This window comes from Herpailurus yagouaroundi, unplaced genomic scaffold (assembly GCF_014898765.1).
Source record: "Herpailurus yagouaroundi ecotype Mexico unplaced genomic scaffold, PumYag 29, whole genome shotgun sequence".
NCBI lineage: Eukaryota > Metazoa > Chordata > Mammalia > Carnivora > Felidae > Herpailurus > Herpailurus yagouaroundi.
This window is the reverse complement of record NW_024412377.1, coordinates 25,317,233-25,323,232: the sequence shown is the minus strand read 5'-3', so window position 1 is coordinate 25,323,232 and position 6,000 is coordinate 25,317,233. Positions and strand designations below refer to the sequence as shown.

Sequence of the window (6,000 nt, the reverse complement as noted above, 5' to 3'; positions counted from 1 at the left end):
TTTCTTTCTTTCTTTCTTTCTTTCTTTCTTTCTTTCTTTCTTTCTTTCTTTCTTTCTTTCTTTCTCAGTTTCCTCATCTGAAATGGATTGCTAAGAGAATTAAATGATATTTAGCAATACCTGGAAAATGTTCACAATGACTACATCCAAGCCCACCGGGCTACATATGGAGACAAGTCAACTAACCACATATAAAAATCGCCATTGGAGAAGGGGAAGAATCAGAACCCACGTGACGAAGCTGAAAATGCTGGGGAAGTGGATACCAGTCCCACATGCTCAGAGAAAGTTGATTCTACTGCAGCCCCTGCAAGCAACTCAACTTCCTAACCTAGCATTCTAGAGTGTCACACTGAACCACCCCAAACTCAGAGTATAGGCTCAGCTAGAAAAATGCCTGTTTCAAAAAAGCAAGAGGACAAGGGAAATTTTCAGAAATGTCTATCTACCACTGTTGGGCTCCTCGATTCATCTCTTCCCAACTCCTCAAGAGGTGGTCCCCTTTGGAAGTTCCACCGAACACTTAGACACCTCCAGTGCCCAGCCTTGGGCCGATTACATTCAACTTGGCATTTGATGATGAAACTTCCTCAAATTGCTCCTTGGTTGTTTTCATGTGCTTGTCATGTTGATCAACAAGACCGTGTGCACCCTATAGCAGGTTCATGGCTCTTTTGCAACCTTTTTTTTTTTTTCTTAATTATTTTGTAAGTTTATTAGTTTATTTTGAGAGCATGAGCAGGGGAGGGGCAGAGAGAGAGGGAAGGAGAGAATCCTAAGCAGACTCCATGCTGTCAGCGCAGAACCCAATGTGGAACTTGATCCCCCAACCTGTGAGATCAGGACCTGAGTTGAAATCAACAGTCAGATGCTTAACTGACTGAGACACTCAGGCGTCCCTCTTTTACATCCGCTTGTCCCTGTCTCTCCCATGTCCTCCCCTAGAATGTAGTGTATTCCCAAGCATACTGCAAGCCAACAGTCAGGCATATAATAATAGAACTGAATCCTTTATCCTCAGCACTGAGAAGTAATGAAAGTGGTAGAAAACAGCATTCAGAGTATCAACAACAAGGCAATGATTTTCAAAACATATGAGAATTTTACAAAAATGTATTTAAACATGGAGCCACATTTTTGAAACATGAATCACTGTAAGTGAGGAAAGGGGTTTAGAAATAGTAATAGCTCTATAATTTATATGCATGTGCCATGGTCTACACACTGTAGTAAGCACATTGAGAAACTTCTGTGATTTGTGAATATATTCTTGCAAAAACTCATATGGTGGGGATGTTAGTGAGATGTGAAAGTCACTCCTTCATATCATCCTCAAAACCATTCCTATAACCTTTGACTTTTATCTCATCCATAAGTTTCCTGTATCTTCTTCTTTGTAACTTCCTGCATTTATGGTCTTACTTAAGAGGCTTCCCCACCCTAGATAATATTCTATTTTTCTTCTAATACCTTCACAGATTTCATTTTTATGTTTAGCTTTTTATCCCATCTGGAATTTAGTCATCTATTTTAAGGCAGGACTTAACCTCACAGTCTCCCATAAAAAGTTTTAGCTAATTATTGCAATAAAATTCGCTAGGCAGACCATAATTTTTCTTCCATTTTTAAAGTCTCTCCTTTTCATACACCAAATTTCCTGATATTTATGGGCCTATTTGGGATTCCTTCCTTTGTTCACCTGGTCTGTTTGGTAATTCCTGTGCCACACTATTTGAATTACTATAGTTTTAAAGTATAGTTTGCTTTCTGGTGAGGCAGCCCACATCCTTCCTCATTGTTCTTATTTTTCCAAAAATTTCTTAGCTATCACTCACTTTTCCCTCTTCCAGATGAGTTCCAGTTCATCTGTTCAAGTGCCAAAATAATTCTTTTCAAATTTTGATGGAAATTGCATTTAGTTACAGATAGGAAAGGAAGACAGCAGGATCTAGTATCCTTAAAGGACTGTCTGTAGAGCTGTAGGTACAAGAACTGTGATTATAGATACATAATGTGAACAATTGTTTAGTTAAGGATGCAAAAGGTTAGGATTGCCCCCATTAAAAAGCAAACAAATTCACCATACCCAGCCTTAGCTTAGAATCTTTAGAATAAATCTCCATGCTGTAATCAGCATCCCACAAGTTTTCAACTGAGGTTATGAAATCCAAGAAGGTTTTCTTTAAAAGTTATTTTTTACCAAATTATAAATCAAAGGTATATAGAGGTTACAAATTCAGACGTTCCCATCACATAATTATTTCAAATCACCCTCTCCCTTCTCCATTCTAACCTGAATTTTAGAGTGCAGTTTTTATGATATACTATATCTCCTGGCAGAGATATCTCAAAATTATTACCATAGACATTTAGTGGAACAAGTCCAATTTTAAACTAAAAACACTACTTTAAAAGATATATTTTAATTCTGGCATCCCTATTTATATAATAATTAAAATTCAATTAAAAAGTCGTAACATTAAAACACTGATGGATTTCCTTTAGAGAAGGTGGAGCATATTTTTCCTTAAAAAGAAAAACAAACAAACAAAAACAAAAAAATAAGAAGGGTTTAAACTTGTTTCAAAGAGTAATAAGAGCTAGAAATAAGATCTGTATTTAAAATAGACAAAAATCTTGTGCTGATGCTTGCGGGCAAAGAAAAAGAAAACATACTCTGTCTAGCCTACTTTTCATATTTTTTTTCTATGCTTCAGGAGATACTATAAAGATAACAATCCAGCATGACTGAAGGGCAGAGATCACATGCAAGAGCAACGATTTCTCTGTCCGATAGGCTGCATTTGACTTAGAAGGGGCACAAAACCTCTCTTTCATGAGATATTACACAGATCTTGTTCTGACTTAACACATTCAAGGAGTGAATAGATGCATCATAGATTGACACATCTGTACAAGGGAATGCTACTCAGCAATGAAAAGGAAGAGCTATTGATACATTTAACAGCATGGATGAACTTCAAATGCATTATTATCCTAAGTGAAAGACTTAAATGGCTACTTAAGTAGCTTAATTAAGACTTAATGTAGGATTCCATTTATATAACATCCTGGAAAAGGCAAAACAACAGGGACAGCAAACATATCAGCGGTTGCCAGAAGCTATGGGGGGAGGGGAGGGTTTGACCACAGGGGGACACTTTTCAGGGTGACGGAATGGTTCTCCTCTTGACTGAGGTGGTAATTTACATGACTCATGTTGGTCATAATTTATAGAATGGTACAACTGGAAAGGTCTTCCTCCAGTTTCTTTCTTATGTTTTAGCATAATGTCTCAATTTTGTACTTTAAGTACATTCCATCCAATCCTTTAGGAACTAGGTAAAATTCATCATGCTAAAGAGTGTAAGCAAATTCTATCTCAATAAACTTAATAAAGAAGAATACTCTTGCAAGCCAAACTGTCTTCTGATACCATCTTCCGTCCATCAATAGCTATTAGCAACTTATTTACTTCTGTAGGGGAAGGATCCACCTAATGGACGATGTAAGATACTGGATCTTGCTGATTTGTGCTCTTCGTTTGCAGCATCTGAAACTCACCTTCTCAGTCCTTCCACAGAGCAATGTGGAAGTTCTCTCAAGTGAATCAGGTTGACTGTATTAAATGCTGGTGCCAGGATGGTGGTCTCAGGCTCCTGGGTTAGAATCTGATCCCACAGGATACTTTAAATGAGTACCACATAGCTTCAATCCAAATCTATGGGTTTTCATCGACAGTCAACTTAGTCTTATAACAGACCAACTAAAGGCATTTCAATATTTGCATTTTCAATATTGGCATTAAGAGAAGTATACTGTCTGCATCAAAAGGTGATAATCCTTTTCTAGATAAGACTGCACATAGAGAGTTTGATTCAGTTTAGGCATTAACATTTAAAAATGACAATCCTGTCTTATGATGAGCAGCTGAAGGGACTAAGGATACTTATCCTGCAGAGGATAACGTGGGGGCGGGGGTGTATGAGGGATAGAATGGTTTTATATACAAATATCTGAATGGCTATATGAAAAAAGGGATAAACCACTTCAAGGTGACACGGGTTATAGGATTAGGACCCATAAGAAAAAGATAAAGGATGAAAGATATTTGGCTTTATAATCCCATGATGGAGTGGCTGCCTTCGGAGGCAGGGATGCTGCAGGTAGGGTTTTGGATTTGGTGGTGGGCTGGGTGGGAGGACTTCCATAAAGAGAGAGGACCAGCAGTAAGCCAATCACACTGAGCTTGGTGGTTTACCAGGTATGCCACGCCCAAGAAAAAATGGGGCATCTGGGAAAGGCAGTGAAGGAGGAGAGGAAAGAAAGGGAAAGGAAAGAATGTGGACACATGGAAAGATGACGAAGGAGGAGACAAACTCTCTAGTTCGTTTTTCCTGCATTGGTCAGGGAGCTATCTGCCTGACATTTGATCAGCTTTTGGATTTGGAGACGCTTCCATTACATGAGGGGTGGCGGGGATGGGACATTAATTATCTGTCCCCATACCCAGGAACCAGTCCACAGGCACATGACTTACATTTGGCCCCCAGGAGGCTCTTGCTTGGCACTCTGGATCATAAGGACGTGATAGGACACAGGGACAGATAAAGGCTAGTCACGGGAGTCCAGTAACCATGGTGGTGGCAGTGGTGGTGTCCTAAGCAGACTGTTCCTGTGCCATGACCTTGGGTGTGTTCTTGGCCACTTGGTTCTTGCCCATTCTCTTGAGCCCAGACCTCAACACTTCTGTTGGCTTCTGTAAGCTACCCAACATTCTGTCACTAAATTTCTTTTCTACCTAAATGAGCCAGAATTGGTTTCTATTACTTGTAACTTCAAAACTCTGATAGGATCACATAAATCGGGGAAGGGGGTACTTAAGAGGTATTTTACATTATCCTTATATCATATATGAGGATGAAATTCTTTAAAAGCTACATGGCCCCTAATATTGGTTGCACTGGAGAGCTTAAAAATAATTAGGATCTCTACCTTTACCTCTACCCCTAGTTATTTCCAAGGTTCTGAAATACTAAATCAGGGCTGGGGGGTGGTAGAGCAGAGGCCCACACATGCCCCCCCCCCCCCCCCCCGCTAAAGTTTTGTAGGTAATTCGAATGCAGATTCTCAGAAGTCTGGCATTTGGGTTTCTAAGCAAATGAGAGTGATATGAACCATTAAATAATTTGTCTGGTTGTCTAAAGTATTTTCAATCTCCTCTGTCTCAGGCCAAATCTGATCAACCTACAGGTGTCTACGGCGTGAATCTCACCTCCCAGTCTTATTAGCACATAACTTCTCCCCAAACCCACAAAACCCTGTGCCCCCCCTCCGCCAAACTTTACTCTTTCACTCCTGGGAAGGCACTTCCATTCTCTCTGCCTGTACAGATCCTACTTATGCATCAAGGTCAATTTAAGAATGGCTTCTCTCAGGGCACCTGGGTGGCTCAGTTGGTTGAGCATCTGACTCTTGATTTCGGCTCAGGTCATGGTTCGTGGGTTTGAGCCCTGCATGGGGCTCTGTGCTGCCCGTGCAGAGCCTGCCTGGGATTCTCATTCTCATTCTCATTCTCATTCTCATTCTCATTCTCATTCTCATTCTCTCTCTCTCTCTCTCTCTCCCTCCCTCCCTCCCTCCCTCTGTGTCTACCCCTCCCCCATTTTCTCTCTCTCTCCCTCTCTGTCAAAATAAATAAACTTAAAAAAAAAAGAGAGAAAGAGAATACCTTCTTTCACGAACTCTTTCCTTTGCATTCCAACCTAGGATTTTTCATAAAGTTAAATTTCAGAGCTGGAAGCATCCTCTAGTAAGCACATGCCATCCATGTCATGTCATTAGTTCACATGCTCCTTTCATTAGAATTAATTTCTTTCAAATAATTTTATTTCAATTTTCATTGTCTTTATACTTTATCTCTCCAAGTCCATAAGTTTCCCTTCAGCAACTCTAGACAGACATAGTTGGTGCTTAGTATCACTAAGGTTAACTTACCAC

The 6,000-nt window shown here is 39.9% G+C and overlaps 1 protein-coding gene and 1 long non-coding RNA gene across 8 annotated transcripts in view; one reads left to right on the top strand and one right to left on the bottom strand.

Annotated features, from left to right (window-relative positions):
- LOC121043147 (uncharacterized) overlaps positions 1-601 on the top strand; it is a 2,952-nt gene extending 2,351 nt beyond the window's left edge. Inside the window, exon 3 of the long non-coding RNA XR_005796704.1 lies at positions 69-601. This is a non-coding gene — a long non-coding RNA (uncharacterized LOC121043147). The remainder of the gene's footprint in view (positions 1-68) is intronic.
- PDZD2 (PDZ domain containing 2) overlaps positions 1-6,000 on the bottom strand; it is a 368,874-nt gene that overhangs the window by 122,883 nt on the left and 239,991 nt on the right. The gene's annotated exons all lie outside the window — the stretch shown is intronic.